The following is a 12,596-nucleotide window of genomic DNA, read 5'->3' as shown; positions in this document are numbered from 1 at the left end:
CTGACTACTTTATGCCCTGGAAAGGCCGGTCAGGTTTGATCCCCATGACCAGGTAGATTTAAATACTCCTTCCTCTGTGTCCTGAAATGCTCATTCACACCTGTTTACATTTTACCCTCATGATTTATTCCAGCAACTGGGGGGGGCAGTTAGCACAAGAAATTGTTAAATGAGAAAGTGCTGTGGGGAAAGCAGGAAAGATTGGTATTGGTGGTTTGGAGGGTAGCCTGCCTTTGGGCTCCTGATTGACTCCTACTTGGGGATTATTTCTGTGACTATTGAAAATAATAATAATAATAATAAAAACATCTGCCCTCACTCAGTGAAGAGTGAGCTTCTTGTAGTTAAAGAGCAAAGTGAGGATTTAATTAGATTTAAAAGCCCAGCAGAGTGGTTTGTTTACAGGAAGTGGTTTTTAGGTGGTCTGCTCTAGAAGATGCAATTCCTGCAAGTGGATTTCTTACAATGAGAGATTCTTGGTTGTTGAGGTCGCTAACGGTCTTTTATAATTGGAGGCAGAGGTAAATATTTTCTGACTTGCTTATAGCGTGTTAGTGTTAGCATTCAAAGAAACCACTTATGGTGCTTTTCAGTTAAGGAAAAATAAACGAGAACGTGGAATGATCAGAGACGGGCTTTCTAACTGGGTTCCCACTTTGTTCTGGACTGCCAGAAAGGCATCAAAGGCCGCAGGGAGAGGACATGCTGTAAGCCTTCTAAGGCATGAGACTTTTATTTTTCATATTTGTCTCTTTAAAAAAACACCCAACCCCCCTTTTTCCTTGGAGTAGTGAAAGACGGAAGAATTATCAACCATGTAGCTGTCCCAACTTAGCTGCTGTCACTGTTCGGATTCAGGGATTCCTTCTGTGTCTACCTTTAACTCTTCTAGTAGAAGCCCTGGGTTCTTGCTTCATGTGAGATGCTCATGGTGAAGGATGGGTGCCTGACCAGCCACTCGGCATCTTCCTGGAAGGTTACCTGTAAACACCTACACACACACACACACACACACACACACACACACACACATCTCTTTAGACAAGGACTTTAGCCCAGGCTGGTCCCAAACCCTGTGTGTAGTCAATAATAACCTCAAACTTCTGATCCTTCTGCCACTACTTCTTAAATGGTGGGCTTTCTAGGTACATACCACCACATCTGGTTCTATGTGTTGCTGGTGTTTGAACCCAGGAACTTGGGCATGCTGGGCCAGCGCTCTACAACTCATCTACGTGCTAGGCCTGGTAACTGTTACTTAATGACTGTTTGTTAACACTTGTTATATAGAATAACTATTACGGCACAGAAGTCCACAAGTGTGTGATTCTTGTCGAAAAATACAGTCTTCTGTTTGCTTGAAAATAGCTCCTGGCCATGTCTGCCTACCTTTCTGGTTACCAGGGGACTGCCTTTTCATTCCTTGACCTTGAGAATGAAACTCTGGGGTTGGTTACACTTTTCAAAAAAGCTCCAGGTAATTTGTTTTAGTTTTATACCTCACATGATCTTCTAAAACCATTCAGCTCTGTCACTCTAACCGACAAGAGATAAACACAATATGGAAATAAATGTTGGTGGCTTTGTCTCAATAAAACTTTATTTACAGAAACCAGGAGGCAGCCTGATACCAGGAGGCAGCCTGATTATACGGCAGGCCGTAGCTTGCCAGCACACAAGCTTAGGATGTTGCCTGGTTCGTAGAAGGTTTTATTTATTTGTTTGTTTTTTCACTTCTCTGATTCAAACCCAACTCATCTACTTACTAGGAAGTCCTTTCACTCTTCTCTGCCTCTATTTCTTTACCTGCAAACCAGGATAAGGATGGTACATAATACACACACGTAATTTTTGCCTATTACACATAAGATGACCATGAGAATTAAATGAGCAACTGCATCTGGAGTTATTAGCATCCTGACAGAAACAAAAGATCGTAACTCAGGTCTTTCATCAACCTGGGAACAACACAAACTGAAAAAGTTCTCTCCAGATCCTCATGACATAAAGATGAGGTTGTATCATTTTGATGAGATGTACCCCGAGTTCAGTCCAGCCGCCTCTGTGATTCCAGTTGTACCCCAAGTTCAGTCTAGCCACCTCTGTGATTCCAGCTTGTGGAAGACCTTCAGGTTGCTCTGCCTCTGGAGAACTCAGGATTGTCCAGGGCCAAAGAGGAATTTTTGTAGTTGGACCCTGTGGATAAACTCTTTTAACTTTTGTGAATGATTAAGCCTTTTGGGGAGTAAAGAATATTATCTGGAAATTGTCCCAGGAATACTTAGCTGATGTTTATTAAAACACATTTAAATATATTGATCCACTAATGTGTTTACTGCATTTATTTTGCCTCATGGGAGAGCTTTTCACATCCTCACTAAGTTTTCTTTCCTTTTCCTGTACATATGATTCTCATAAGTTTGGTTTTCCGGCCTCCTTTGAATTTACAGCAAATATTAAGGGATGGGAAGATGTTAATAAACTCAGTGTAAAGCAGGGGGAGAAAACCCTGTAACGACAAAGAGCCTTAGATCTTCAAAGCTCCATGCACATCATGGGATCACTTAGTGCGGGAAAACAACCATTCCTCCTCATTAGGCCCAGAAAGCGGTGCGCCTGTGGCCTTGCGTACGGTTCGCTCTTGATTGTGCCATGCCATGGATCTCAAGGATGTTCTGGGGACCAGGCACTGAGCTGGGAGCCACTGTCCCAGGAGTAAATCAGACAGACAACAACCCTGCTTCCTTGTAGCCTGTTAGCGTGAGGTACAAATGGACAAGGACAAACTCTAAACAAGCAAGCAAATAATAAAATGAATTTCAAATTGTGTCAGGAAGAAACAAACCAGGGGTGGGGAAAATCCAGACCGTGTCTGTGAAGAGGGAGTCTTGGATTATTTACCTGTAAGTCCAGTGTCCGCTCTTTGCCTCCATGAGCCTTTGCATTCCAGTAAGCTGAGGCCCAGGCAATTTACTGGTGGGGAGCCTCAGGACTGGCCTGGCCCTGTGCTTAGTAAATAGTCAAGGAATGATTGGATGAGGTCTCTGTATTAGAGGGCAGAGCTGTGACAGTCATTACGGAAGGAGTTTCAAGTGGTGAAATTCGGATTTTTTTTTAAACTGGGCTTTAAGGGAGTATATTATTCAGCTTTAGCTGGGGCACTTTTCGTGGGATCCTGATATTCTCTTGCAGATCAGTGTAAATGAGAGTATCAGGCCATAGGCAAGGCTCTGTGGAACTAAGGTAGTATTTGGGCACCGTGTGCGGGGCAGCAAGGCCCTTCCAGAGCAGGTCTTGCCACAGAGGGTCCCCACACGACTTTTCCAGAGATGGAAGGCATGCTAGGAGGCTAACCCTGACATCTCTGTAGTCTTCTCCTCTGCTTTTCTTGCTGTCTTTGGTCTAAGGAAGAGCCTAAATCTTTCAAGTGGCAGGACTTCTCAGGTGGCCTTCCTGATTTTCAGGAGACAGTAGAAAGCCTTGACTTGGCCAGGCTCATAAGTGTATGCGTCCTCCAGGGTTGGACACTAGGTGGTAGTTGGGGCTTCTCCCTGAGACTGGCTGAATGGTGGTTAGCCAGGTTTGGGAATGCAAATGGTACAATTATGTTAGGCCCAAACACAAACATTTCTGCCATTCTGAAATCCAGTTGGCACAAAGGAGGATGTGTTGGTGGGACATCTTCCCCTTGAAAGAATGAAGGAGCACCACTGTTACTGAGGGAGGACTCTCAGGCTTTGTTTAGACAATATTGAATGGTTGGGACTTTGGAATTCGGTTGACCTAAGCTTGAACACAGATGTATCGGTTTAACTGTCCTGAGCCGAACTTCCTGTCTGGTTAAGTGGGCCTACATTTTCATTTACAGGGTTTGTGGAGTGAATAGAGTCGGGACTGGAGAGATGGCTCAGTGTTTAAGAGCACTGGTTGTTCTTCCATAGGACCCTGGTTCTATTCCCAGTGCTCGTGTGGCAGCTCACAACTGCCTGTGACTCTAGTTCCTGGGGAACCTGATGCCGCCTTCTGGATTCTACAGGCTCTGCATGCCCATACCACACAGACACATGCAGGCAAAACACCCATCCACAGAAAACAAAGTCAATACCTTTTATAAGGGTGACTAGAGACAAGTTTAGTCGGGGTCTGGTACATAGGCATCCAGTGATGGCCCCCTCTTACCTTCATCTGACTTCTCCACCTGGCTCCTCCTCCCTCCCTTTCTCCCTTCCCATAAAGTCTCAGGTTGCACAGTATGGCCTTGAACCTCCTGTGTGGTTGAGGATGACTTCATCCTTCTGATCCTCCTGCCCCTACCTCCTGAGGGCTGGGACTACCGGCATGAGTCATCACACTTAGTTTTATGAGGTGCTGGAGGTGGAACCCAAGGCTTTGTGCATGGTAAGGAAGCATTCTACCAGCAAAGCTGCCTTTCCAGGACCCTGCTGCCAATGACTGACTCCCCACCAAATCTGCCTCCCCTTATAAGCACCCTGCTTTCATCTGCACAGATCTCTCCCTTCTGCCAAGTGGTGTTTTGAGTTTCTAAGGGACTAGTTTCGTAGTGACTCCAGTGCCCTGCCTCCCTAGCACCTCCTCAGGCAGCCTTCTGACAAATTCAGCATCTTAGATACTGCTAGATTTAACCCAGCTGGAGCTACTGGGTGGGTGGGTGCGCAGGGAGGATTTGGCTTTTTCTCCTCTTATGCTAATGAAGTGAATATGGCAAGGAGTCACAATATTTTCTTTCCAGGCAAAGAAATGTTGTAGTAGGAGAAACAGCATGCAGGGGAAGCAAATGTGAGCGCGCTGGATTCTCTCGAGGGAGGAACGGGACAAATTGTCAGCTTCTGTTGAGAAGATAATGCTTGCACTTTGATAAATGCCAAGTTTCCGTGGAAAGCTACCATCTTAGTGATTCCCCCAAGTCCTCACCCAGGCTGACAGCTGTGGCTTTGGTTAGACGCGGGGATTGGTTGGGAGTGGGGGCGTGTGTGTGCAGTGTTGAGAAATCTATTCAAAGTAAGCAACTTTGTAAGGCTAGAGGTCCCCAGCGCAGCTTGAGGGGGGTCCTCACCCCTCATGGAAGAGGCACAAGAGACCCTGAAGCAGTTTCTCTCCCCTCTGCTCAGAAAGCTGCTGCTGTAACTCCATTCCAGTTGATTCCAACGGGCCTACTCTGAGAGAAGCGACTCTTTCTTCAGGCTGGGCTTTTTTCCATGGCTGTCTGTCCGCAGCTTCCCTTCTTGATGAGGCTGTGTCTGAGTAGACTTCAGTACCCATCATCCCCTGGACAGCTTCTCTGGTAGTTGCTCCTCGAGGTGCTTTGTGGATTCTACTTAACCCCTTCTGCTCAGTGAAGCTGCCACTCTCAGGCATGTGTGGAGGGAGACCTTTGACTTGGTGGGGTGGTTTCTGGCAGGAGGCTCTCAGGGTCCTGGAGACCATGGAAAGGGCTGGAGGAGGAGGGAGGTGTCCATCAGCTGTGGTCAGAAGGCCCTGGTGTGGTTGTACTTGAACTCTCATCCATGCACTCAGTCACCATGTTTCAGGAGATGAGCACCATATTGGGCTTGAGAGCCCAGCAGGGCAAACGTGCTTGTCTCTGGGGAAACATGCACTCCAGGAGTGGAGCACCGGAAAGTGAACTTTCGGAGACGGTAAGAGGAGCGGCCTGTCCTTCATTCCTGCCGCCTCATCTGTCCAGGGCCTGCGAAAGCTGGGCTGTGTTCTCCTTCATTTGACACCAGCCTGAGCATGGACCTAGGAAGAAGTACTTGGCAGGCTTTTGTTCTGGATCCATGGAGGATCAGTATGGACACGGAAGGCAGGGAGAAGCCCGGATGTGACTCGCTTCGTCCACCCCTGGATAAGCAGTCCTGTGTGTACCCACTTCAGGAAGACCCAAATCATGATTGCCCATTCAGTGGGCTTGAGATAATGTCTTGCTTTGTCGCCAGCTGGAGAGGGGTGCAGGGGGCAGCCCAGATATGAACATCTACCGTCTCCTTGCCCAAGTCTATGAAACGGCCCAGGATTTTAAAAACGTTTCCCTTCTTGCCATGTTCTCTCCTCTCTGAGAGCTCGTGCCTCACCCTCACCACAGGTGATTTGCCGACATCACTTGATTATTTGACCCCAGAGTTGGGCACTGGGAACCGTCTCTTTAATGGAAGAGAACCACAGGGAACATTGCAATTCAGTCCCATGGCTTCCTACATGCCTCTCCCATGGAATCTGCTCATGAAGTGATTGGGCCGCCCAAGAGAATGAAATGGCCAAAGCTGACTCCTCAGATGCCCCTTGACATCTGAGTGACAGTTGAAGTAAAAGAAAGCCTGTATAGTCTTGCAAATTAAATGCATTGAGTCTACCCACCCCCCCCCAAGCAGCAACAACAAAAAATGCTGTTGTCTTCATAAGCATCAGGTACATTCAGTTGTCTAGTCCTCAGCTCGTTTCTTACTGGTATTTGAATTCTGAGCACCCTGCTCTTGAACCAGGGTTGGCAGACTTCACCTGGAAAGGGCCATACAGTACACACTTTAGATTCCGTAGACCATTCAGTCTCCAGTTCGGTCACTTGATTCTGATGTTGTGCACAAAGCAGCCACAGACAATATGTAAATGAACGTGCGTGGCTGGGTTCCAGTTTTTATTTACAAACACCAGGCAGCAGGCTGCATTTGGACTGTAGCTGTAAGACACATCCCTCGGTCTCCACCTCGAGTCTCAAACTAATGATTTATATCCCGATATCATAAGAGTCAGTTGTAAACTTACTTGGGAGGCATGGACATGCTCATTTGAAATAATAGGCCTTATAGTGTCAGCAGTGGAGGCCACTTTTCCAGTCTGTTTGGAAAAATCTTCTAGATTAGCCCCAAATACATGGGTTGTCTAAAGGAGAGCATGTGGCAGCCCTTGCCAACCATGTTATAGTGGGCAAGGAGCAATGGTCTGGGGCCTGGCTGCTTCTCCGCCATGGTCTAAGGTATTGCTGTTAAGCACCTGCTCTGGTTGACCGTGGTAGTCACCATCTAGAGTACTGTACCCATGAACACATAATGCAGTCTTGTTCGGTCACACACTATTTCTCCGGCTGCATTCCTGAATGCGTCAGGCCCGAATGGAAGCTTCATGAAGCTTCACGCAATGGCTCCTTGACTCTGCTAATTCACACCCATGAGCTGAGAATTTGGTTATAATCATTTTCCTAAAAGAAGATGAGGGGAAGAAAGATCCACATGGATTCGTCTCTGCTTCCTACCCCTGCTTTTTAAAACTACTAACAAACAAACAAAAACCCCAAAAACCAATGATACTGACTTGATGGGCCATGAGAATGTAGAAGCTAACATTTGCTGATAGTTGCCTAAAGCCTGAGCTGAATTCAGCTAAACACACACTAAAAAGAGCGATATATTTATACCTGAAAAACTCGATTTGATGCAAGCTGCTTATTTCTCCATTGTGGTCACGTGGACCGAAGTTCTTCATATGAAATGTAATTTACACAAATTAGTCCAAGGCAGGTAGAGTGTGAAATTAAATTGATGCCTTGATTTCTGTATTCTCCGGTAAGTATTCCTCTGAAACTTTGTCATTACTATGCTGGGAACTTGGACGCCCTCCCCACCCCACCCCCATCGCCTATCTCTTTCTGTTTTTAAACCGAGCAGTTCTGATTGGTTAGGAACACGAAACAACTTTAATTACAGGCTAAAGAGGCTTGCTTCATTTTACTTTGTGGCTAAATATTAGAGTGAGCTCCTTTTGGGCTTCTAGTGGAGGGTAGAAAACTTAGAACTTAATGTGTCTGTTAAACTTTCAATAATTGGTAGCAAGCCATTTAATTTCTTTGGCTGTGACTAGGGCCATTTAGGGCTTTTCACTGTGTTGACGAGGAGGGTATGTATATTCAAGGCCCTTGGATAAGACAAGACAAGACAGGACAGAGGTTCCAGGGAATCACTGTAGGCTTGCCCCATCTATCTGGACACCCTGTGTCCTTCCTACGTAGTCCCAGCCATCACCTCTCTCTGAGATCAGCTGTCAGCACCTGGTGTCCTTGTATTAAGTGCAGGGTACCCAGGCTCAGCTCTGACCACCTGAGAGGAAGGAAGGAGAGCCCCTCTATGCTCAGAGTTAACCCCGTGGCTCGCTGAGGGGCCTGGGCAGCACATTTTTGCAAGAGCAAAATCGGCTTGACCTTGTCAGCAGAGTGTCGGCCCTCCAGGATGGAGCCATCTGTTGGTCCTTGAAACACTGTGGACTGCCGTCCTCAGCAGAGGAGGCAGGGTGCCTCTCCAGGACCCAGGACCTCTGGTTGCATCCTTATTGGTAACTTTCTTTGAGTTTATCCTCAGCCAAGTAGGCCTGGGTCGGCTGCACTGACTGGGGAGTGACTCATATCTGTCAAATAACTACTGGCTGATGTTTGGAGGATGCTCTGAGAATGAATTATGGGCTCTCGTGATTTTTATTTGTCTGTGGTGGCATGGGTATATTTATCTCTCTTGTCCATGCTCTCCCCCATCGCCAAGTCTTTGTCTCCATCTGAGTCAGCATGACATGGTTTGAAAATTGCCTGTTTGGCTTTTAATGATGATTAATGTCCATAGCCATGTTTCAAATTTAGGAGCTCTTGAAGTCTCAGAGACCGTTACCAGGAGCAACCTGCTGAGGGAGTCGATCACACACTGCACTTGCTCTTCTCCCGCCCGAATTGGAATCCTTCTGAACATCTCCACCTTCTTGGATCTTCTCATGAGGAGCCGAGTGGGGCAGAGGGAAACGCTCCTGTCCGGGAAGCTGATCCCATCTCTTGGTCCCATGTAATTAGTACTCATCATGAGGCATGTCCAAGGGTCACTCCTGCCCCCCAACTCCCCAAATCAGGGAGGCCAACGAGGAGCTTAATTTCCCCAGCAGCAGGTGCCTGCCATCTATCTGAAGGTGGTTGCCAACATCTGGTACAATTGCCTCCGCAAGCACAGTAACAAGGCGGCCTGCAGTTCAGTCGCGGAGTGAGCATCGCCGCTTTAATGATAACAAGCTGTTGGCCTCCCCTCTGAGATGAATCCATCTCACAGATGTTTGTCTAGTTTTGGCAATCGTATCGCACTATAGCTTTGGTGATTATGCTCAACTGGAGACTATTACAATAAAAGAAGTTTGAACTTGTTCCATTTTTACATCCCACCCCCTTCTCCCCTGTTCCGAGGTATAATTTATATCAATGGCTGTAATATCAGTTCCATTACGAAGGCCTCTTTACTTTTTATGATGTCGGTGGAGCCGCAGCTTATAGCCTGCCTTCCCCCACAGGTTAATGTGCTTTAGCTACATCAACGCTTTTAATGTCCTCACTTAATGGCCCTGTGACAGTCCTGTGCCCTCCATTGAAACTGATGTTGACATGGGGAGGTCATGTGAGTACATCGACTTACTATCTCAGTCGTAGTTAGTTAGAGTGTGTGTGTGTGTGTGTGTGTGTGTGTGTGTGTGTGTGTAGGGAGTGGACATGGATCTTGGGGGAGGCTTGGCTGCATGTCCAGGACAATGAGGAGATTGGAGAAGTGTTAAGAGACAGGTCCAGATCCACAGAACTTTCTAGACTGGTGTTGGCCTTCCTCTCTCTTCTTTTCCATTGACTCTTGATGCTCTTCCCTTTCTCCCCCAAAAGTTATAAAATACATACTGAAATGAGCTAAGCAACAAAATCACAGTTTGGGGGAATGGCACGTAGAAGACCAGTGCATAGCTCTATATATGAAAAAGGGAAAGAAGCCAACAACCCATTCAAAACTGTATGCAGTGATGATACATGCCAGGCATTTTCTTTTGTGGATGTATGTATCTGATGTATGTATGTGCTTGTGCACATGTGTGAAGGCCAGCGGTCAATATTAAATGTATTCCTCATTTTTCCCTTTACTCAATGTATCTACCATATGCATTTGTATGTGTTGGTGTATGTGCATGGGCATATGTGTGCACATGGAGACCAGAGATCAAAGTCAGGTCCTCCTCTATCTTTATCCACCTCAATTTTTGAGACAAGACCTCTCACTGAACCTGGAACTTCCCGATTCAGCTGAGTGGCAGGTCTCCTGAGATCCTCCTGTGTCTGCCTCTTAGGAGCTAGGGTTAGAGACATGTGCCACTGCGCTCAGTTTCTTACATGGGGACTGGGAATCCGGTCCTTCTGCGTATGAGGCAAGCACCTTGCTGCCTAAGCCGTCACCACAGCCCATACCAGATTCTTAAAATGTCAACTGTCGTTTTCCTTTTTCCTTCTGTGAGGCTGTTAAACCCAGGGCTCTGAATATGCCAGGCAGGTGCTCTACCACTGAGCTAGACCTCTTGCTCAGTAACAGCAGCGTTTAATCGCATCTCTTCTATGTGCTGGGTACTTAGCTGATTGCTCGTATTGATCTATGAATATACAATTCTCACGGCACCCTTCAAGGTAGGTGTTCTTGGGTCCATCGTCACAGCTGAGGTAAGTGAAGCTCTGAGCAGGAAGGCGCGTGCTCAGTGCATCGGAGCTCCTGCCAAGAGACCGAAGATGATCTCAATTCTGGGCTAATGAGCTCCAAAGCCATCCCATTCTCTGGTCGTCATTGTCATTGCTAATCTTGCTTGCGGCCCACACTGATGTCATGGAAAAATCGGCTCAGGCAAGATGTGGCATTGAGAGATAAATCACAGTCATCATTTAACATTTACACCCTCCTCCCCATTTTAATTTGGATATTACTTTTCAAAGATTAGGAAATGTAATTTTGGCAAGGTGGTATTTTTGGTAGTGCATTTAGGAGAGGATGAGTCAGCTTTAGCTGTGGACATCTTATTGGTGTTAGGGTACCACATGCTTCTTTTCTTGGCCAGAAGTTGATTATTGTTCTCCGATTCTGGTGACACCTCAGGAGGCCTTGGCCAGTGGTTCCGGTCACTTGTACAGGAACTACTCACAAGAGACCAGGAGGTCCTCCTTGGAGCTGGAGTTTTCTCTGGTCCCACCCAGCCCTGTGGTCCCGCAGCCACTTATAAAATAATCATTCAGGGCCTTATATTAGTTACCAATTGTATGGCCTATGGCAGGCTTCTTGCTAGCTAGCTCTTAGAAATGAATCCATTTCTATTAGTCTGTGTTTTGCCACGTGGTCGTGGCATTACCCGTCTGCTGGCATCTTGCTGCTCCTTTGGTGGCAGCTGGTGTCTCCTCCGCCTCTGTCTCTCTCTTGGATTTCCTGCCTGGCTATAACCTGACTCGCCATAGGCCAGAGCAGCTTCTTTATTAACCAATTATAGCAACACATGTTCACAGCATACAGAAAGACGTCCCACAGCACCACCTCATCCTGGTCTCTGGACAGGATACTATACTGTAAGCAGTTCACATATGTGAGCTTGTATCCCATTGAGAGAAAGAAGTTCTTATAGCAGTGTTTTATTATTACTATGATAGAATCTCATGTAGACCACATTATGATCTAACTTGGCTACATAGCCAATTTTGGCCTTGAACATTTTCTTTCCTGTACCTCTTAAGTGCTGGGAACACAGGCATGCACCACCACAGCAAGCTTCAGCCTTGTGATCTACTGAAAAATAAAAACCTGGGATGGCTCACAAGAGACAGTTGTTTTCACAAGTGGCTGAACACACGAAACTTGAAACCCAGCAGGTTTTTGAATGACAGCCTCTTTGTCGTAGACTTAAACTAGGTTTGTAACCTGGACCATACCTTCTCACTGAGAATTTGTTGTGTGATGTGAAACAACATCAACTTGTTGTTTATTCTGTGCCTTCCAGATTTTCCCCAGACTTAGAGTTGTATTCTGTTGGCTGTGGCCCCACCCGGTGATTTCCCGTGGTTGAAGTGTCTATCTTACCGGTCTCGGTCCCTGGTGCTAGCTCCCTTTTGTGTATGGTCAGGATTCCTTAGTTGCCCAAGGTCAAGGCAGGGTTTGCCATGTGGGGGTGTCTTGTCTTTCTTGATTCCTCTGTGTTGGCACAGTTCCCCCAGGCTAGAAATCAACCGTAGGATTTTCACATCTACCCCAAGGGTGACATCAGCGTTCCTTTTGGGCTGTGCTTGCCTGCCCTTGCCCACCGAATTAGCTCTAACTTAGTGGTAGGTCCTGAAGCCAAACCGCCAAAATGAACAAAGACGCGGTGCAGTCTTTTCCACTTTCTCTCTTGCAGTAGTTACAATAGTATTAAAAATCCATTAAATTTTAATGTACCCTATAAAATATGTGCTCTTGTGAAAGCAAGCACAGATAATTATTTCTGATGAATAAACCAAGAGGACAAGTATGTATGAAGTTCATGCTACAGCATTCAATTTTTATTATATACATCTCCTGCAGGGGCAAGCGTTGTGATGTTCCAGCTGGTTGTGGAGGGCCAGTTCTTAGAAACCCTTCGGGGGCAGTGTGAACCCTGAACTCTCCAGGGTGTTCTTGGAGCTCATTATTCAGGGAGAGAAAGAGCCCTGTGTAGTGACCGCCGCCTTGTCTTCAACCGTTGAGAGCGAGGACGAAGGGAAAAATAGCACAGAAGAGCGCTGTCGTCCTTGGCTTCCA

General features: G+C 46.6%; 1 protein-coding gene across 5 annotated transcripts in view; it reads left to right on the top strand.

Annotated features, from left to right (window-relative positions):
• Msi2 (musashi RNA binding protein 2) overlaps positions 1-12,596 on the top strand; it is a 360,898-nt gene that overhangs the window by 132,932 nt on the left and 215,370 nt on the right. The window lies entirely within an intron of this gene.

Source organism: Peromyscus eremicus, chromosome 8a (genome assembly GCF_949786415.1).
Source record: "Peromyscus eremicus chromosome 8a, PerEre_H2_v1, whole genome shotgun sequence".
Lineage (NCBI taxonomy): Eukaryota > Metazoa > Chordata > Mammalia > Rodentia > Cricetidae > Peromyscus > Peromyscus eremicus.
This window is presented reverse-complemented; position numbering and strand designations above follow the sequence as displayed.